This window comes from Myotis lucifugus, unplaced genomic scaffold, assembly GCF_000147115.1.
Source record: "Myotis lucifugus unplaced genomic scaffold, Myoluc2.0 scaffold_24, whole genome shotgun sequence".
NCBI lineage: Eukaryota > Metazoa > Chordata > Mammalia > Chiroptera > Vespertilionidae > Myotis > Myotis lucifugus.
In genome coordinates, this window is record NW_005871072.1 from 1,625,509 (window position 1) to 1,648,664 (window position 23,156).

General features: G+C 36.2%; 1 pseudogene; it reads right to left on the reverse strand.

Annotated features, from left to right (window-relative positions):
• Window positions 1–4,770: 4,770 nt before the first annotated feature.
• Window positions 4,771–6,045, reverse strand: LOC102427603 (annotated as a pseudogene).
• Window positions 6,046–23,156: the final 17,111 nt, after the last annotated feature.

Below are 23,156 nucleotides of genomic sequence, written 5' to 3' on the forward strand. Positions count from 1 at the left end.
CACAAGTCAAAAAGCAAAATGACCCAAAAAATACATATGTTGAGAGTTCTTGCTTTAACTCTTTCCTGACACCTACTGGTCCTTTCCATAAAAATTGATTTTAAGTATTTTTAAATAAGGCCAATCTAATTTAGTGCAAATACAGATACATTTTCATTATTTTTCCTTTCTTTAATGTATGTTATTATATGATACATACTTTTCTGCAGTAAGATTTTTAAAAATAAATATGTATGGTTACATGAAAACACAGAGAGCTCCCTGAAATTTTTTAAGATGCAGAGTTTTCAATAGTGTAAAGACAATGTTTTTATTAACAAATCTCTTATTTCTTCATCATGGTTTGGTTCCAAGTTTTTGCTATTATAAATGATGTTGCAATGAAGAGATCTGTATGTAGATAAGTATGTATTTAGATAAGTGCAGTTATATTTTCAGGGTATATTTCCAGAAGTGGATTGGTGATTTCATATGTAAATGCATACTGTAATATTGGTGATTATCTCTAAGTTTGTTTCCTTATGGCTGTTTCATTTGTACTAAAAATAGTAAAATAAAAAAATAAATATTTAAAGTCTGGTCAGCAGGATCTATAATTGCTATTCTGGCGTTTACAATAATATTTGTCTCTTATTTTGAACCTATTTCTCTTGAGAGAGACCAACAGCTATCTTTGTGAGCATTTATATTTATGATAACAATCTTGTGAAGCTTAAGCCTCAGGAGTGTCCACTTTTGACTGATTTGACTGTGCTACTTGCTAATCTCGAAGGGCCTTTTTCTACAGCCTCTCCCATAAAAGCTCCCTCCTTGTTTTGGATATCTACCCAATAAAATTTTTTCTAAGACATTGGTCTCAAATTTAATTATGCATAACAATCATTTGTGTATCTCAACATGTGTTAATTCCTACGGTCTGCATACCAATTAATATAGTGAGAGACTAGGAATCTTATTTTTCCACAATTAGTCCAAGTGATTCATTTGCAGCTTTTCCATGGACTATATTTTGAGAAATACTCCTTTTTGAATAATAATTGCATTAGTTACTCATTCTTTAATAATGTAGAACAGTATTATTTTTTTTAATTGTCTTAATCTAAAGGTTTGGAGGCCATGTTTCCCTATGTACAAAATTCCATATAACAGTGTGACACAATTGGCATCAGAAAATTTGCCAGTGAAAATTGATTAAATAGTTAAATCTTGTGTTGATTTTGTAAAGTTCAAGTCATCCCAGAAATACCTTTATTGTTAATGTTTTGCACTTTGTTTTGATATAGCTTTTTCCTTTTCTTTTCCTTTTATTTTTAATAATTGTCTGCCAAGGATCAATCTACATTCTTTATTATGTCTCCATATCTGATTAGTAACAGTAATTAGGTACTTAGCCTAGGAGATCAATATGACATACTAGAGTCTTTGTTTTGTCATAGCAGGTTCCAGACTAGGTTATACAACCTTGGTGGTTAATCCAGGTGATGAAAGATTTCTGGGTAATGATATTGAAGAGTTACATATTTAGGATTGTAGATAGCATGATGCAATGTGTGTGCAGAGCAGGGACTCCACAGAAACAGGTTGTCTGAGTAATTTAAGTTTTTCATAGTTGTTAATTCAGTGGTATGGTCATAGAATGCCCAAGTGTACTTACTAGAGAATATGGCCTTAATATTGTCTTGAGCAAAATATATTGCATGTTCAAGGACATATTATATATATTATTAAGACTGTATTACAATAATGTTTGACCATAATGATTAGTTTCTATTGATATGCAATTTAACTTGATGTAAAGAAATAACACAAACCAGTTTGTTGGTCAAATATAGAAAGAACTCAATTTGCAATGTAGAGGAGAAGAACAAAGAGAAAAGATGGCAGACACTGAGTACTTTTTATATGTGGTGAACTATGTTAGGTGCAGTACTAGCATAGGCATGAACTTCAGGAACTGGGCAGGTTATTACACTTAGGATTTCAATACATGAGTTAGAGTATACATAACCTTTAAGTGGCATAGTTTGGATTAGAATATAAGCCCAAAGCCCATGTTTTTAAAATATTTTCAATGTTTCTTTTTATCAGCAGTTTTGGAAAATAATTTTTGATTGTTAATTTTTATCTTAAAGTATTCTAAACGATGTTTTAATGTCACACCAAGTTTTCAACACACCAATCTGATCTACATCATGAATGTTCAAAAACTCAAACTACCTGTGTGTTCTAGCCCTTTAGGATGCTATAGACATGCCAAATTGTAATCACAATGCCTGTCGACTTTAAAATGAGAAATGGAAAGCCTTAATTAGACAAAACATTTTGTGAAGTTCTTAGAGCGTTTTTATCTCTAAGCAATTTACTTGAAACCTACTGAATATTTATTAGATTGTGAAGTGAGCTTGACATCAGAACAAAGATATTGACAAAGAATTTCCCAGATAAACTGGATGAAGCCCTCTTATACAGTCGCTTGCTAATTCTCTTGCTCTCTCACTGTTCGAGAACATTTGACTCTTAAGGAGATTTTTCATAGCTGTAGTTTAAATATCTCACTAGTCCTCCCATCATCCATATATAGGCAGTATCAAATGCTATAAAAACCAAGCAATAAAATAATGGGCAAAGAAAATAATGGGCACAGAATTCAGAATAGAGAGAAATGGTTGAGGAATGAAAAGGAAGAGACAGAGCAAGACCACACATTGCTTGAACTCTAAGTTTTTGTCACTGTCCTAATATTCATAATATTTTTTTACTGAGATAGATGGCATACACACACAAACACATGAAAGATAGGGAGATAGAGAGATACATAGATGATAGATAATAGATAATGATAGATAGATAGGTAGATGCTTGCATGAACCAATAATGAATGTGTGTAAAATTACTCCAATTCTGATAACTTTAATTCATTAAAAATAAGAATAAAAAATAAATTAAATAAATTTTGGCTAACAAAAGGCAGCCATGATATAGTCTCTGAATGAGTTCCCATGAGATTACTGCCAGAATATCATTATTGGAATTTGAGCTTTCCCAGATTACTTAGCACACATTGATTATAAACTCTTGTTTATTTCACAGATTGCTAATATTTATGTGGTGTCAGATTTGCCTAATTTATTTATTTTTACAGGATTATCTAATGTGTCTTCAAGTTCCTGGGATGCTGGGGTCCAAACCCAGTAGGTCCAGGGGTCCCCAAAGGTGTGGATGGAGTCGGCGAAGAAGGAATGACACGGAGACAGCCTTCAGTTGATCAGCAGCCTAGTCAGGACCTCTAGCCAGGATCTCTAGCCAAAGTTCTGGTCGGAGTTCTGATTAGGAACTGATGAGGGTCTGATGTTTATTGTCTTGTTACATCCATATTTATACCAGCCGATTTTAATCCTGTCAATTTCTATTACAAAGGTTAGGGCGTTTCTTATCTCCATTCCAGGGAGTAAAGATTATGTAGCTTAACTACCCGCCTGGCACTTAGTTAAGGGGTTTTACCCCCTCCCTAACTTCAGGGAAAAATCCCCACCTGGGGAAACAACCTTTCTCAGAGAGGTGACCTTGGTTAAAACACATGGCGCTAAGGAGAGCAAACATATTAAGAACAATATGCTACATATGCCAGGTCCCTTGAAACATATGCTGTGCAGATGTTTCTTTCCTGCAGCGACTGTGTCAAGCAGCAAGGATGGACCGGCTTCTGGCAAATTCCCCCTTTTTTATTTTTTAAATGATAGCTCATGCAAATCAGTGACCACCTCTCAGATTGGGGTTTTTAAGACTCGGGAGAAGACTGGCAAGCAATGACAATAAGCATAGCTATAAACATAGTGGATGAAGCGCACAAGGAGCCCCGTTCCTTAGGAGGTTGCCGGCCTCTTCAGTCAAGAGATTTCAGCTGTTCTCAAGTTGTTGGTTTGATTGTCTTTGTTGGTCTGGCTAGCGGGCGGCGTCACTGGTGACGGGCTTCCCAAAGTATCAACGAGTTGAAGGGCTGCATCAAAGGGTCCATCAGGGCCGTGCTTGATGGTGGTGTCGGTGTCCAAGGAGGAGTAAGCTGTGTCCTCTGGGTCAGCTGTTATGGAGGATGGAGGGTAGTAGAGAGAAAAAGAAAAGAAAGCAAAAGAACTACAAGGCATGGAAGTGTTTCCAAGTAGTACAAATTCCCTGAGATAAATGTGTTTTAATTCTAAAGATTTGAGGTTGGTCACTTAGGGAAAAAAACCCAACAATTTATGGCCATGATTTTAAGAGATCTACTTCATCCTTAATTTTAGTACATAAATCCAGGTACCTATACTATCTTGTGATAGGAAGTTATATAGAATCATCTAAAAAATGTATTTTTACTGTACAGATCGGTATGGCAATTCATGAGTTTAAACTTACGTCAAAAAATCACTTGTAGAACAAGAATATAACTCAAAACTGCAGAATAAAAAAAAAAGGACCTCTTCAAAAATTAATACTGTAACTTTCCTTCATAAAAAGACTGTTTGGCAAGTACACAGACAACTATTAATCTCTGAAAACATAAGCCAACATTAGGCGCAGAGCCCACCACAGGTCAACTCTCAAATCAGCAAAATGGATAGAAACTGTCCAAATTTTGTTATATTGAATATTTTTGAAATTCTTGGACCATCAGCAGGGGCTTAAAATTTTTGTCATGTAGCTATTTAACAGAATTTGACATACATACTGTTAATGTGTGTGCTTAGTCCTCCCAGTATTCATGGTGCATTCAAAGGAATATTTAGTCTTCCTGGTGCTGCTATTTGAAGAGTTCTGATGCAATTTGAATCCCTTTAGAGAAGTTTACAAAAAGCTGGCCCACAGCTTCAAGTCACAAAACAGTCTGGATCAGGTGTTACCATTACCATCACACAAAATCACCTTTCAAAACATGGAGTAATGCAAGGAAAATGCATTTAGCTGATAACTCCAGTTATAAGAAACATTTAGACAGGGCTTAACTTCCACTGGTATTGCCAGTGACATCCCAACACCAGTCTGCACATGCACAAGGCCCTGAACACTAGTCTGGAACCCAGCAGGACATGTCTGTAGTGTGTAAGATGAGGTGTGTGTGGTAGATACATTCTGCTGACAGCTTGGTTGCTCTGATACAGGATGGCAATACTGCAGTGAGGTCTGATGCGTCTGATGGAGATACTGAGGTTGTTGAAAGTGAACTGACCGCGAGGGCTGGGAGGTTGTCTGGAACACACTTAGTTGTGCTGGCTGAGGTACTGCTTGTCCTCTTTGTTTGTATGCTTCTTTCACACCATTATCATGAGCAATCAATAGCCGTTCAATGCACTGCACTAAGAAATCCCAGGAGTAAGCAGTAAGACGATGAAGTCTTGTAGGCCACGTTGGAGAAAGACGAAGTATAATCCTTGAAGAAGCCACACATGCAGCAGCTACTAAAGAAGGTGCATAATTTCGAAAGGCATAATCTTGCAAAGATACTTCTAGGAAGTAATTTGCATACTTGGCCATGTAGAGTTTAGTTGTTTCCAGGCAAACCATTGGCCAGCCATCATGAAGATCTGTTTCATATACTGCTTCAGAGAGATAATACTCGATGAAATGGGCAGCTGTTGGAAGGCAGAGGTTCCACTGAAAAGTTTCTAATAATAATAGTTCCATATGTAGCAAATTTTGTTTTGTCAATACTAGATTCATATTAGTCATACAACCCAGGCTGTTGAGCTGCTCTAGCTTAGGCACACTATTTCTTTTTTCTTCAAATTTACTTGCCAGAAGCAGACAGGAAAGTGCAACTAAATGAAGCTGCTGGATAGAGATGTCATACCGATCCATAAATAGGTCCAGCAAATAGACAGCAAGATGTCGAGCAGAAGGGCAGAGTGTGAAGCGATTGCTCACAATGGCAATCAAGTCAGCAAAATACCTTCTGAGACTTAGTTGAGGGGACTGGCCTTTATAGGAGGGTAACTTCAGCTCCTTGTACCGAAGGGCTTGGTGAATATCAGCAGCCAGCTGTCCCCGCCACCACTGCCCCTCCAGCTCCATGGGACCAGGCGGCGCGCCAGGCCTGACGAGGCCACTTCAGTCCGGAACTGAGGCCCTCAAAGCCCCAGGGACCCCAGCAGGTCCAGGGGTCCCCAAAGGTGTGGACAGAGTCGGCGAAGAAGGAATGACACGGAGACAGCCTTCAGTTGATCAGCAGCCTAGTCAGGACCTCTAGCCAGGAACTCCAGCCAAGTTCTGGTTAGGATCTGATGATTATTGTATTGTTACATCTATATTTATACCAGTCGATTTTAATCCTGTCAATTTCTATTGCAAAGGTTAGGGCGTTTCTTATTTCCATTCCAGGGAGTAAAGATTATGTAGCTTAAGCGTGATTGTTGGTAGTTAAAGTGATTAACTACCCACCTGGCACTTAGTTAAGGGGTTTTATCCCCTCCCTAACTTCAGAGAAAAATCCCCACCTGGGGAAACAACCTTTCTCAGAGAGGTGACCTTGGTTAAAACACATGGCGCTAAGGAGAGCAAACATATTAAGAACAATATGCTACATATGCCAGGTCCCTTGAAACATATGCTGTGCAGATGTTTCTTTCCTGCAGCGACTGTGTCAAGCAGCAAGGATGGACCGGCTTCCGGCACTGGGAAAGGGATATATTTTACTATCACCAGGAGATAATCTCTGAAATATATCAGTTAGAAGAACTGGTCAATGGCAAAAACAAACAAAAAAAAGGTTAGAGAAGAAAATAATGCTAGTGTTTTTCAAGAAGTGAAACAAGAAGATTTATGACTGCTCTAGTCTAGAGGCAGGCACATTTCTATCTAGGAGACAGATGCAGCTGACTGTCAGAGCTATTATTATTAAAAATTCTTCCCTTTTTCAGATTTCATGACTACCAAGCAATTCTTGAAAAATGTGTTGGCTTCCAATGCAAATCCATCTCAGTGGGGGAAATATGGTAATCAGACAAGAAGTAGTATTTTTCATTGCAAAATAATAAATTGATTTTGAACTGACATATCAGCCTTTGAAAGCTCCAGTAAGTCACCCTACCCCTGAGAAACAGATACATGTCCAGTGTTCTGGCACAGCTGTTTCTGCCTCAAGTCTCCATACAAGATTGAGGACATTTTGTGGGAGTAAAGCTTGTCCTGAGATACCTCTTGGTCGCCAGCCAACTTACTTCTCCCAATGACACTCTGACTTCCCCTGCTCTTCTTATTCACACTTCAACAGGTTCTACTTGATTGAAGTGCCCCCTCAAGCCTCCACAAATAGAGATAACTCTCTTAATTAGAGTTCTCAGTATGTGACTGAAAACCTTCTGTGAAGACACCAATCACAAACCTGCAAAAAAAAAATAAAATAAAGGAAGTCAGATAATGCCTGCTTCACAGTACTGACTTCCTCTGAATACCCCTTTCTTCTTCTCCTGTCTTCTTTCATTTTTCCTGTCTGGCTCGTGTATACAATTGCAAATTCAGATCTTGCTTCACCTTAAACTTGAAAGCTGTTATAGCAAAGCACACGTGAAAGAGTAAAGACTGCCCTTCCAATTGCAGCCCTTGCATAGGGTAGTACTTGAATTAGGGAAGAATTCTTGTTAGTTGCTCATTTTGTTGTTAGTTACTCATAAATTAAGGCTTTTCCAATGTGAAAAAGTGCTCAACATTTTGAATGAATTGGCACAACTACTCAGCTAGTTTGTACCAAGTATCTTGACATATAAGAAAAAAATAAATTTTGCTAGCTGATTAAATGAGCCATTTTAAGTCATAAATATATCCATAAATTGATTATATTACTTCTTGTGCCTACTTGAATTTTTTTACTGAAAAATAATACTAGTCTACCATGTGGCAAAGGCATAAACACTTAGTTTTATACATGTTTACCATTTGTCAGAGTACTTGTTGTACATGTGTGTATGTGTATGTAATTTTTATATATATCAAATCAGCTGAAATCAAACAAGATGATGCTCTGCCTTCTATTTTTCAGCTCTACATGGTAAATGAGTATCCTTTGGTATGTTTAGTGCCACCTTTTACTTTTTGGAGATTTTGTTGTTTAAAATGCCCCCGCCCCCACACATATATTGCTGAAGTATTGTCTTGTGTTCTCTAAGCTCAAGAAAGCCGCAAGGTGCCGTATGGAGAAAATACATGTTACAGAAGTTTCATTCATGTGTGAGTTTAATGCCACTTATTGGAGAGATTTTATTCATATTTAAAAAGTTTTGTCATCGCTGAAACCGGTTTGGCTCAGTGGATAGAGCGTCGGCCTGCGGACTGAAAGGTCCCGGGTTCGATTCCGGTCAAGGGCATGTACCTGGGTTGCGGACACATCCCCAGTGGGAGATGTGCAGGAGGCAGCTGATCGATGTTTCTCTCATCGATGTTTCTAACTCTCTATCCCTCCCCTTCCTCTCTGTAAGAAATCAATAAAATATATTAAAAAAAAAGTTTTGTCATCTACATAAGCACTTTATACTATACCTTTCAATTAAATGCAGTATTTATTTGAGTACATCACCCAATTAACAATAGGTTATTTCAGATACAAAGAAGATAGGGTACTAAGATATAGCAATTTAATGGAGCAAATATAACCTACTTGCTGTAGAAATTGTTTTATGGCCAGCTTTGCTGAAGCTCTGTTCACTCTTCCATTTCCTGCCCCCTCTTAGCTTTATAAGTCTCCTCCTCCCCCTGGCCACAGCTGATTTTAACAAGAGAGGGCATCTGACTCAAGAAAGACCAAATGAAACCAATGCTTAGAATTCAATTCAATCGCCTGGATTGTGAAGCATGAAAACGAAGTGTTTGAACTTGCTGATATCTCTAGAATGCCTTAAATTTAGAACCATACTGAGCATGGTCAAGTTTATTGCAGTCCTCATTCTTGGATTAATGAGAAAGTTTTCTATGCATTTATATTAAACCACAACGTCAGTTAATCTACCCAGAGTTATGTTTTTTGAACAAAATTCTCCGACTGAAATAAATACTGAATTCCATCGAGAAATTGGGCTTTGCACCAGACTTCTTTTTTTTAAAATATATTTTATTGATTTTTTTACAGAGAGGAAGAAAGAGGGCTAGAGAGTTAGAAACATTGATGAGAGAGAAACATCGACCAGCTGCCTCCTGCACATCTCCTACTGGGGGTGTGCCCGCAACCAACGTACATGCCCTTGACCGGAATCGAACCTGGGAACCTTGAGTCCGCAGGCCGACGCTCTATCCACTGAGCCAAACCGGTTCGGCGTCGGCCAGACTTCTTTAAATCAATAATAATCTTAAGAAAAGTTGGGTCTTGCACCATGTAATATTAATATTCTAATAAAGTTGATTCTTTGTCATTTAAAATTTTGGTTTAGATGAAAAGGAAATCTTTACTCTTGTGATAATTCATGAGTTAAGAAAATGTAAACAAATATGTAATTATGAAACAGGGATTGGAAACTTCTATTTTCACAGGATAAATCATTTAGACTATCTGAGCTTTAGTATCTTTAATACAAAATAGAAGGATAAAATTATTCCCTTATAATAAAATATTGAAGTTGGCAATAAACTACACAAGGAGCTTATAATGCAATTGCAGAATTTAAGCATTTACTTGGTATTTTCAGATGCTCCACTTTGGATACAATGTGATAATGTAATTGATGAGATTCTTTGGCTTGTTTATATATCCACTTTGCTCTTTATAAAAAGGTAATTGGCAGCTACTTAGACACCACAGACATAATACATTGACATGTGACCTGTAGGCATTATGTCAACTCTGATTCAACATCTTGTTTATATGTTGTAACAAATTGAGCTAGCTATTTCACATTATGCACTGGTCTTTCATTCATTTATAACCACCTCCTCCAATTTTCAGCTGGAAAACTGAATATCCAGAATAAATAAACATTTTAAACCTTTTGTTTTAAGAGAAGTCATTATATTAGTAAAATCAGAATAAGACCTAAGTAGAAGTATTGTATTGCAACTGAAGTCTTAAAAAGATCCAGCACACACACTTTTCCCATCCATACTTTCTTCCTTATTTCTGTCAGAAATTTAAAATTAGACGCTACAGTTTATAGATGCTAAGCTGTTTGTTCAGATTCCACTTTCGAGGAGTTATTCTTCAATATTCTAGGAGTGTTGCCCTCTTGGGAGGACTTAGTTTCCTGGACCAAGGTTCCATCCTATTTTCACAGCAGCCTTCATCCAATGAGTATCAAACAGTGTGGTGGAAAGGTTCAATCTCTTGACATCAGACAACTCTGCAAGGTCATCACAGCTCCAGAGCTCTTTGTAGTATAATGAAAACCTTGTAATAGCATCACAGCCCAACTTTCCTATAGCTCTTTTCTGCGTCCTCTTTTTCTTACCAAGTTTAGATACCAACGGTTATCTCTGATAAATTTCTTGCCCACAAATCTCTATCTCTTACTCAATTCCAGAAAAATCTAACTGGAAGAAGGTAACTTTGAGAATAATTCACCCACTCAGGGTCAAGAAAAGTGGCCAGAGTTGCTAGGAACTTCATGCAGTGCTGGAAGAATAACATCGATCTTATTTGTATCTCTGTTATTATAAAGCTCTATTACTCACAAGCAAACATAATCCTATAAAGTTTAATAAGCATTTAACACATTGTTTTAAAATTGCATGAGCTAACGTTTCTAAATTACTTAAGAGTGTAGGGAATAGAGAAATCTCTCAACAAAAATTTCCATTATTCCTGTATCTTTATATCCTATCCTATATCACTGTACATAAAATAATAATCAGAATATTAATTGAAGTATTTAACATGACTAATTTAAAAATAACAATGAGTAATGTAAACGAATTGTTTTATTTACCTGAAATCATATGCATCATTTAGTTATAAATTTGAAATACATATATTTATGCATATTTAACTCTTAATAACATTTAGAAAAGTGAAATGATTTAGATTTCAAGTCAAGATGTGGAATGTAAAGAATCTGAGCAGGAGTTTCAACTTGATTTTAAACCATGGCTCTTACATTTATGAATCTTTGGCAAACTACTTAGCTAACCTCTTTGATTTTAAAATGAGTAAAATAGTTACTTTTCATTAAAGAATTGTGATTATTGAACCAGATCCAATATATAAGCATCATACATACTTGTATATTTTACTCAAAAATGTTAGTTTTAGTTGTCAATATTATTAATGTTATACAATTTGTATTCTTGTGGTTTGGAAGACTTTATTACCAATTATCCTAAACATTTGTTGGATCTTTCAATAAAGTTTCAAAGGAAGGCCTGATTACTGCTCTTAGAAGCAACAAGTCAGTCTCTAATTTCTCAAATTAGCATTCTAAATATCACGTTTTTCTCTTATAGATTCTTCTTTTATTAATGAGCTTCCTGGAAACCAGAGTGAAAAATCCTCACTGTGATAAAATAGATCATTTTATTAAACTAATTATTTTTGCTAAAAGTTCATGTAGAATATGGGTAAATTTAAAAGTAGAATCAAATAAAATTTTAATGTATGTGCATGAAGCAAGAGAAGAAAAACATTGAGGAATGAGTTGGCCAAGGTTATAAAACAAGAAAGCAGCATACTCATAGCTTGAAAGTAGATTCAGTTCCTAATGCGGTATTTGATCCCAACATTAAAAGAAAAGAAAACAAACAAAAAATTCAATTGAGATTATTTCCCTCATCTAGTCTTCCTACCTTTTAAAAAACGATAAGTAATGATGATGGCCCTGGTAGGTGTGGCAGAGTTGGTTGGAGCACCATCCAAACACCGAAAGGTCATGAGTGCTATTCCCAGTGAGGGCACATAACTAGTACTCAGATTTCCGGTTCAATACCAGATCAGGTACATGTGGGAGGCAACCCATCAATGTTTCTCTCTCACAATGATGTTTCTCTCTCTCTTTCCCTCTCCCTTCCTCTCTCTCTCAAATCAATTAAAAAAACATATCCTTGGGTGAGGATTAAAAAAAAAACCAGGATCTTACATAAAGCAAATAACAAAAACAGAAGAATGTGAAACAGTTTTATTTTCTGATAATATGACCATCCTCTGTCTTGGAGATAGTTTAGTGTCAGATTTAACTGTTTTTCTACTTTAATACTTGTATTATTCAGAGGCCAACCAGGAGACAGAAACCATAGAACAATTTAATTATAGAAATTTATAATGTAAAGAATTATTAACTAATTAATAGCTAGGGATTAATTGTAAAGGGGTTAAAAAAGTAAATACCCTCTAATAAATAGAGCAGCAATTTTCAACCTTTTTCATCTTATGGCAGACATAAGCTAATTACTACTGTTTTGTAGCACACCAAAAAATGTTACCATTTTTGCCAATATGACTAAAAAATAATAGATATAATTTTGACTCACACTGGGTGGCTATTGTTGTGTTGACTGTTGTCATTTTTTTTATGTGACAATATAAGGGAAAATAGGTCAGTGCTCCTGACAAAATAGTCAGTCACTGCATGTCTTAAAAATTCTTGTGGCGCACTGGTTGAAAATCACTGGAGTAGGGGAATATCAGGTATAGGGAGGAACCACTCCCTTGAGGGTTAAAACTGAGAAAATGAGGAAGAAACAATTGGCATAGTTCCCTTACCCCAAACACAGTGTGACTTTCAGACTTTGTAGAAGAGTTTGAAGAAATAACTTATTAGATAGGAAAGTTCACTGAGGAACCATAGGCTGGGGCTGTCAAGCAGGCAATAACCCTCTGTTGTGCCAATTGAATTCACTTGGAAACCTTGTATAAAAATGCCTGGGAGACGCACTTGGCATTCTTGTAATGCTGCCCACTGGAGTGGTACTTGCCAGGCACTCATAGAAACTCACTGGCAAGCCATCAAATAGGGTGGTGCTGACACTTGATGGGGGTTCCACTGAATATTCTCTATACATTTCATTGGAAGCTATAGGAGGAATTAGAGAAACCAAAGAACTCTGGAACCAAGAAGAGAAGCCTCTTATTCTGGAATGATTCTGAGACCTTCTACTGATAAAGTTTAACATTGTTCCAGGTAATATAGAAAAATAATTTTAGCATAACTAATGAAGTATGTATATGAAATTGTGCTTCAAGAAATTGATAACTAGCCCTGACCAGTTTGGCTCAGTGGATAGAGCATCAGCTTGCAGACTGAAAGGTCTCAGGTTTGATTCCGGTCAGGGGCATGTACCTTGCTTGCAGGCACATCCCCAGTAGGAGGTGTGCAAGAGGCAGCTGATCAATGTTTCTCTCTCATCGATGTTTCTAACTCTCTATCCCTCTCTCTTCCTCCCTGTAAAAAATCAATAAAATACATTTAAAAAAAGAAATTGATAACTAGCACTTACATAAAACTTATATCCTTACATATTAGAACAAAATATATCACTGAAAAAACCTCTCCATTTATATTCTTTTAACTTAACATTGCCTTTGTGCTCCCCTCACTCATTATCACATAGGTAACATCAGTTGGAGGATATCCTGTTGAATTAGTGATTGATCACCACAAAAAATTGCTTGCTAAAACTTAAAAATCATTAAATTTATATTTTGTAATATAAAGAGTTAACCCAGATCCATAAACATGAGCTTTTATTAATAATATTGTTTTGTGATTTCAGTCATAGCCTGATATAAAATTTATAGTACCATGAAAGGATATAATTCACTTAATGAAGTGCAAATATACACAGTTCAATAAGACTAAAGATAGTTATAAGCATATATAAATATGTAACTGTCTCATCCATTTCACACTCAGTATGAAACTATTCTTATAAATGAAGAAAATACTACTTTAATATGAAATAAGTTATATGAGACTCAAGTTGATATTGTGTTTCTGTATATATGGCAATATATAGAGAGATATAGAGAGATATTTACTTTGACAATTTTGATATATACACGTTCAATAATAATGTATTAATATTCTTTCATTACTATTAAGTAGGAGAAAATTGAGACGTATTAGTACTAATAAAAATCCATCTTACTACTTAAATATTTTAAATTACTCTGTGAGGTATCACAAAATGGATCTGGGCAATTATGTGTCTAGAGAAAAGTAGGACATGTGAATCAACAATCTCACTTGGCTCCATAATTAATAAAATATTACATAGCTTCTTAGATTTGGGTCACTATTTTATTTATAAAGGGTTATAATAAAATAAATTCCATAAATTATGCACACATCCAAGTAAAATTTTTTTTTCAAAATTATAACCTCCCACTGATGCTTTTTAAGCACAAAGCTGAGAATTTGATGGCATTGTTGTGATTGTATGGCACGGTTTGCAGAACAATTCATTTACTTTTTAGATGGGTGTTTTTCTATGTACCTCCGTTGGAGGTAGACACACAGAAAAGCTTGAGGAAATAACTGATTATGTTCATTTACACTCTGAAGCACATTGATTCAAGGAGAAACAGGGTTCCATATCCTTTTGAAAATTCCTAGGTGACTACACACACACATACACACACACACACACACGAATATTTGCTCAAAAAAGATTCAAGGGCACACACAGCGTATGAAGAAATTAACAAGAATATTAAACATTTTGTCTAAAGTTTGCTAAAGATCATTCCTTAAATAAAAAAATTTAAGGAAGAGTTGAGGCTTTATCACTTAAAATTAAGTTTATAATACATAACGCTAGGCATTGCTGTGGCTCACCTTTTCTTTAAATGTCTTTTGATTTGGCCTATTTTTTTTTATAAGAACAAACACAAAGGAAAAAAAAACCTTTGAAGATTCATTTAGGAAAGAAATTCTCTAAATAGGCGAACAATACTTCTTTTAATGTAGTTCAGATGAAATGATCTGCTTTTGCACATCATTTGTGTATAATAAAATTATACATATAAAAAAGTAAGTATAGGGAGTAATATTTTAAGAAAATTATATAAGTCCTCAGGTAGATGCTTATTACACTTCCAAAATTAAATGGAATGAGCAGAAATATTTAATAAAGAAGTAACAATGTATAAGTCAGATGGTTGCTTTTAACTCAGAGTCTTTCCCAAATGCCTAAGAGATACAATGCAAGGGGAAAGAGACCCATTGTTTCAATGAGAAGAAATAACTATCTAATTTATTTAGGCAAGAAAAGAAAGGTCTTAAAGGGAAATATTGTTATAATAATAATACCCTTGAGATTTCTTTTTAGCATGAAGAAAAATATGCTTAAGATTAATAGCAGGGATTTCTGAGAAGAACTGGGCCTCCGCTTGATTGTTGAAAAGAGACACTGACTATAGCACTCATATCCAGGCTTTATTACTGCAGACTGAAGTCCGCAAATGAGAAGACAGCTTCCATGTGTTTCTAAAAATGACAGTAGTGAAAGGCAAAAGATTTATGAGATCTGAGGAGAAACTGTAATTAAAAAATGAAATTGTGGTAGAGAGAAGAGAGAGGCACCATCCTAAACTAGTAGAAAGCTGTCTAAACTAACTTGGAAATAAAATTAAATGCAAACAAAATTACTTCAGTTCCTTAGCAACATGATGAACCACCTAACTACTTTAGTAATTTATTTATTATTCCCCACACTGAAATTCATTGAAATCTTAAACTTTCAGCTGAACGGCCTAGAACAAGGGCAGAGGAACAGTAAGAAGACCTTAGTCCGTGGGTGTGCACACAAGAGATTGTTAGAAAGAATTCACACAGAATCCACTCTAACTACCTTGATTTCCTGTTAGTTTTATCTGTAATATACATGAAATATCGGGTTCATCAACTAACAAAATAAAATTAGAGAAAGATATAGGCAATTTTTACCTCCACATTGGCAGGTATGAGATGCTTTGGAATGGGCCAAACCAGCCTCTATACATCCTCTAATTATACAATAAATTCCAAGAACTTATATAGACATATGCATAATCCATGGACACAGAAAAGAGTTCAGTAAAAGCTCAGGGGTGGAGCGTGAGGAGGGGGTTAATGGGGTAAGGAAGGGGAACATCTGTAAGACTTTCAATAATAGCTCATTTATATAAAAAATAAAAATAAAATCAATTCCAAGAAAATTACAGGACCGTTTTTTACTAATAAAAACATAGAAGACTAGTTATGTTTTATAATATAACACACCCCAATGACTAAAAACAAATAATATGAAAATAGACAATTTTACAGATTTGTACAGAAGGAAAAGTATGCAGAATAAGCATTGTGACTTTCCACCCAACTCAAACTAACTGCTCCTTTCTTTCAGTGTAGCCACAGAAAATATCTTGTGTATCTCCAAAAATCTAAAAATTATCTGTATATGAATATATAATACATATAATCATACATTCATACATGCATGTTTACAGATATAAAATTATTTTATCTAAATATTACAAAATACATGTAGAAACACACACTTGCTGTCGAATTCATTTAAATTGCTTAAATCCTTTTTTCTATCTATATTTTATCTATATCTATTAACACTATTGTGATGGCTACATCATATTACAATTAATTATTTATAATAATTTGTTTCATGCTCCCCTTGATAAATATTGAAAATACATACAATATTTATTTTTTTGCACATTTGTAAAGTAAAATGCAATCAGATAAGATTATCTAATAAAAACCCTATACCGTTCATTAATATCCTATCTAATAAAAGACAAAAATGGTAATTAACTGTACCTCCGCTACGCTTCCCATTGGCTAATCAGCGAGATATGCAAATTAACTGCCAACAAAGATGGCGGCCGACAGCCACGCAGCTGAAGTGAGCAAGAGGCTTGCTTGCTCCTGTGATGGAGGAAGCCAAGGTTCCCCGCCTGCCAAGGCCTGGCTCTGAGCTCCGTAAGCAACAGCTCTAAAAGCAACAAAGTTTCAATTATAGAAGCCAAACAAACCCCAGATACCTGCTTTCAGCCAGCCGCGGCCTCAGAGCTGGGGCAAGATGGACGGCAACAAAGTTTCAATTATAGAAGGTAAATAAATCCCAGAAAAAAAAAAGAAAAAAAAGAAGAGGCTGGGAGCTTCAGTTGCCGGCCAGCCTGAAAACGGCCCTCAGCCCCTCACCCAGACTGGCCAGGCACCCCAGTGGGGACCCCCACCCTGAAGGGGGTGTGGTCAGCCTGAAAACAGCCATCAGCCCCTCATCCAGGCTGATCAGGCACCCAAACAGGACCCCCACCCTGATCCGGGACACCCTTCAGGGCAAACCAGCCGGCCCCCACCCATGCACCAGGCCTCTATCCTATATAATAAAAGGGTAATATGCAAATTGACCCTAACAGCAGAACCACTGGGAATGACTGGTCACTATGACACACAGTGACCACCAGGAGGCAGATGCTCAATGCAGGAGCTGCACTCTGGTGGTCAGTGTGCTCCCACATGGGGGAGCTCTGCTCAGCCACAAGCCAGGCAGATGGCTGCCAGTACAGCAGTGGTGGTGGGAACTTCTCCTGCCTCCTCAGCAGCACTAAGGATGTCCAACTTCAGCTTAAGTCTGCTCCCCGCTGGCAAGTGGACATCCCCCGAGGGCTGCCATGCTGCCAGAGGGATGTCTGACTGCCAGCTTAGGCCCAATCCCCTGGGGAGCAGGCCTAAGCCAGCAAGTGGTCATCCCCCAAGGGGTCCCAGACTGCGAGAGGGCACAGGCCGGGCTGAGGGACCCCCCCCCCCCCCGAGTGCACAAATTTTTGTGCACCGGGCCTCTAGTATAGTTATAAATATATATTATGTCAATAGGGTTTTTATATACCTTGGGACAGAGGCAGCCCGGTGTCAAAGTTTAGGAACACTTAGAAATATAATACTAATTCTTGGCTAACTTAAAAATAATATGGAATATTAGTAACTTATAGCATCTATTTAATGTTTAAATATCCTACCCTGGAAACACCATGTAATTTCCCATTTATATTGTTTAGGGGTGTTTACATGATGGCTTACACCTGGTATAACCAGCTATACATGCTATTTTTCCTATGTGGCCAGTGGAAGTCAAAAATTTCTAACATTTTGCTCAAGCTCTCCAAAACACAAGATTCCTTGCATATACTTGGAGATTTATAATACAGTTATAAAGCATAACCAGTGCAACTAAAAAAGTGACTCAGATCCTTGGTTCTTGTTTGTGTTTTCATTATCTTGCTGTACCATGTAGTTTTCTTTGCAGTAAAACTAAAACCTTGTATAAGTAAACTCTGCAGTATTGTGAATCCTTTAGTTATCCAGACCTTTTAGATAGTTGCATGTGTATGTAATTTATAATTTATATATAATTAATGATTACATATATATCATTATATGATTGAATAATAGTATTTGTAGAGCAGAGGTTTCAAAAGGAAGCCTTCAATCATAAAAGGTTCCAGACATTGCCAAATGTCCTGTTGGGAACAAAGTAACACTTCTTAAACATTACAGATTGTTACCACACTTTTAAAATTAAACTGTCAAATCACCTACAAACAATACTAAGTCATCATTCCTTTCTTTAAATGTTTGAGTTTAATTATTTTTAAACACTCTTTTTATTTCTATGTTTAATTTATTGGGGTGACACTGGTTAACAAAATTAAATAGGACGCAGGTGCACAATTTTACAACACATTATCTGTACACTATATTGTGTGTTCACCACCCTAAGTCTCCATCCATCATCATTTATCCTCCTTCACCTCTCTCCCACTGTCCATTACCACACTGGTGTACATGACTTTTCTCTCTTTTTTTATTTTTTGCTCAATTCCTCCCACCAGCCTCCCCCTTACCTAACAGCTGTCTGCCTGCTGTTTATGAATCTGTCTCTATTTTATTTGTTAGTTCATTTTGTTCATTAAATTCCACATATAAGTGCAATCAAATGGTATTTGTCTTTCTCTGACTGGCTTATTTCACTTAGCATAATGCTATCCAAGTCCATCCATGCTGTCACAAAAGGTAAGACTTCCTTCATTTTTACAGCTGAATAGTATTTCATTGTGTAAATGTGCCTCAGCTTTTTTAACCAGTCATCTACTAATGCACATGGGCTGCTTCCAACTCTTGGCTATTGTAAGTAACACTGCAATGAACATAGGGATGCAAGTATTCTTTCGAATTGGTGTTTTGGGTTTCTTTGGATAAATTCCCAGAAGTAGGATTACAGAGTCATAATGCAGTTCCATTTTTAATTTTTTGAGGTATCTCCACAGTGGCCGAACCAATCTGCATTCCCACCTACAGAACACAATGTTTTCTTTTTCTCCACATCCTCACCAGCACTTGTTGTTTGTTGATTTATTGATGACAGTCATTCTGACAGGTGATAGCTCATTGTGGTTTTAATTTGCATTTCTCTAATGATTAGTGACATTGAGCATCTTTTCATTATTAGCGACATTGAGCATCTTTTCATTTGGAGAAATATTTATACGGGTCCTTTATCCATTTTAATTGGATTGTTGTTTTTTTGTCTTATTGTGTATGTTTGTTTTTTGTTTGTTTTGGTGTTGAGTTGTATAAGTTCTTCAAAAATTTTAGATATTTAGCCCTTTTCAGATATATCAAGGGCAAATATAGCCTCCCATTCAGTGGGTTGTCTTTTCATTTCATTGATGGTTTTGTTGTGTAAAAACTTTTTACTTTGATGCACTCCCATTTGTTTATTTTATCTTTGATTCCCTTGCTCATGGAGACATATCACAAAAAATATTGCTACAAGAAATATCAAGATTTTGCTGACCTATGTTTTCTTCTAGGATTTTTATGATTTTGAGTCTAACATTTAAGTCTTTATTCCATTTTGAGTTTATTTTTCTGTATGGTGTAAGAAGGTGGTAGTTTCATTTCGGTGCATGTATTTGTCTAATTCTTCCAACATCATTTATTAAATAGACTATCTTTACCCCATTGTTTGTTTTTGCCTCCTTGGTCAAATATTAATCTATATAATAAAAGGTTAATATGCAAATCGACCGGACGGCAGAACGACTGGTCACTATGATGTGCACTGACCACCAGTGGGAAGATGCTCAATGCAGGAGCTGCCTCCTGGTGATCAGTGCACTCGCATGGGGGAGTGCCACTCAGTCAGAAGCCGGTCTCATGGCTGGCGAGCACAGCGGTGGTGACGAGAGCCTCTCCCACCTCCGTGGCAGTGCTAAGGATGTCTAATAGCCACCAGTTGGACATCACCCAAGTGCTCATGGACTGCAGGAGGACACAGGACGAGCTGAGGGACCGCCCCGCCCCCTACCTGAGTGCATGAATTTCGTGCACAGGACCTCTAGTTGTTTATAAAGGTGTGGGATTATTTCTGTTTTTTTCTATCCTGCTCCATTGACCTATATGTCTGTTGTTATACCAGTACCATGATGTTTTGATTACTATGGCTTTGTAGTATAGTTTGATATCAAGTAGTGTGATTTCTTCAACTTTCTTTTATCTGAAGAATGCAAACACTTTTTATTACATTTGTAATTTTAGTAATATATGTAAGCTTCCATCTGTTGATTCATTCATTTAAAAATTATTTCTAGATTTCTAGCATGCATAACCCTCATGTTTCCTTGAATTTATCCTTTCTTCTTATCCCTTTTCCAAAATTTCTCTCATTTACTTACTTTAAAATGAACAATATAGGCCCTAGCTGATTTGGCTCAGTGGCTAGAGTGTCAGCCTGTGAACTAAAGGGTCCTGGGTTCTATTCCGGTCAAGGACACATGCCCGGGTTTTGGGCTTGTTCCCTAGTAGAGGGCATACAGGAGGCAGCAGATTAATGATTCTCTCTCATCATTGCTATTTCTATCATGCTCTCCCTCTCCCTTCCTCTCTGAAATAAATGAAAAAAAAAATTTTAAAAATGAATAAAGTAGGTCATATTTACACTGTATTTAATACCTTATTTAATCATATTACAGCAGTGTGACAAAACTATATGTGTAAAGGGTTAAGCCCAGTAACAAAAATTAATGTAAGGTTACATGAGAAATCCTTGTAATATGATTAAATAATAAAATTAAAAAAACAAAACAATTGTGAATAAAAAATAAATGAAGACTCAAATAACATATTTGGAAATAATGGTAAACAGGATAGCACATGACCAATGTATAGACAATCATATCCAAATAAACACTTTTAAAATATTCCATACACTAACCAAACAGTTAATATCAATCCCATCTGTTTTCCATTTGAAACCTCTAATATTTTCATCACAATAACTTTTATTTGTATTATTGTGATTAGGTAAGTGGTATTTACTGCTGATCATTTATTCCTCCATTTCTCTATGTGCCCATCATTTCAATAGCTGGTGTTAAAAAGAAAAAAAAATCCTAAATACATCATTGTTCAGTTTGGATTCCCAAGAAAGTTGAACATAAGCAGGGAGCTTATTTTAAGTTATTTCAATCAGGGAGTATAATTGCAAAGAGTATGAGTGAGTGAGGACTAAAAAGTATGAAGCAGGAACTGAGGTACAGAACTATGGTGGAGAAGGAGAATTCTTCCCTCATTTAGTTCTTATGGCTGGACTAATAATAACCTAATAAAATTGACACAAAACTAAATTAATGGGAAAAAAACAAGTTAACATGTGTGTATGGGAGAATCAGATCATAAAATGGAGCTAAAGAAATGATTGAACCAGGCACCTCTTCATAGGTTTTCAACAAAGAAAAAATACATTTGTGAGAAATTGACAGGAGAAAGAATATGCTTACTTAGAAATGAATCTAAGCAAGTTTTGAGGTATTCTTTAGTTACTGAGGAATGTAAACAAAGTTTGGGCTTTGGTAGTGAATTTGTAAAGGCTTTACAGGCTTGTTTGTACAAGCTTTCAACTCTAGATTCTATTGCTCTGTGCTTAGGCTGTTTCTCAGCCCTCAGAGCCAGGAGGGCACCTACCACACAGAAGATCCATCTCCTGCTTCAGGGGAACAGAAAGATCAGGATTTTCTTCTTTCATGAGCAGTTTCTTAAGTACTTTAATTTAAAATAATCAATATGCCATTGTGGGATCTTGGGGCAGCCTACCCCGGGCCCCGGCAGAACCATTACAGAAAGGCTTTTATGAGCTGGATGTTGCTCCTGAGTTCTCAGTGCTCCAGTGCTTTCCTGCGGTTCAGCATCATCACTTGTGGCCAAGCTGCGGGTGGGGTGGGGGGCGGAAATCCACCCACCAGCTACCATCTCTCAAAATCAAAGGTGAGGCTAAGGAGATATTAAGATCCCCACAGTTTGAGAGACACAGACATAAACACAGAGGAGATTTCTGTGTTTGAGAGACAGTCTTTGGAGAAGAAGGCAGGTGGGTCTGAGTTTCTGTGAGGAAAGATGCTGTCAGGTTATGCGTGTGTGGATTTGCTCAGAGCCCTTGAAACTCATTGACTCAGAAGCAGATGGAACAAAATCAATTTGAGTGGAGAGTGTCTGGTACAAATGTCAAGTGGCTTATGTTTTCTTTTGTACCAACACAAAATAATGTTGTTTCAGTTGGCTTCATACTTTGATCATTACTCTATTTTACAAATACCCTTCATTCTGATACCCTAATTATTTATAGTGAAAGAATACAAATCTTTTATTAAGGCATTACAAACTATATACGTTTTATCTTTATGTGATATTTTTCTTTTTTTCTTCCTGAAGACATTTTTTCAGACTTAATTGCCTTACTATCTATTTTTAAATGATTACTTTTTAGGTTGCATACTTTTAACTTTTTAAAAAAATTGCTGTCCTTGTTCATTTCCAGTTTTTTTGTGTGTGGTTATTTTATTTTATTTTTTATTTTTTGTAAATCCTAAGGTATTTCTTCATTTGAATTTTGACTATTAATCAACACTTACATTTAGTTTTCTCAAAAAGGATGAATGGTGCCCATATTTTCTCAATGTTTTTGTCTATAAAAGCCATTAAATTACCCATGCAACTATATTACTTAAAAATATTTGACTGACATAGCATAATAATTTCAAAATATATTGTTTCTGAATTCTGTGATGATTTTTTTCAATTATCTTCTATTGTTGATATCATCAGTCTGATTGCCTTTTCTTTATAACCTTCTCTGTCTCTCTGTCTATGTCTCTCTCTCTCTCTCTCTCTCTCTCTCTTTCTCTCTCTCTCTGTCTCTCTCTCACACACACAAGTCAT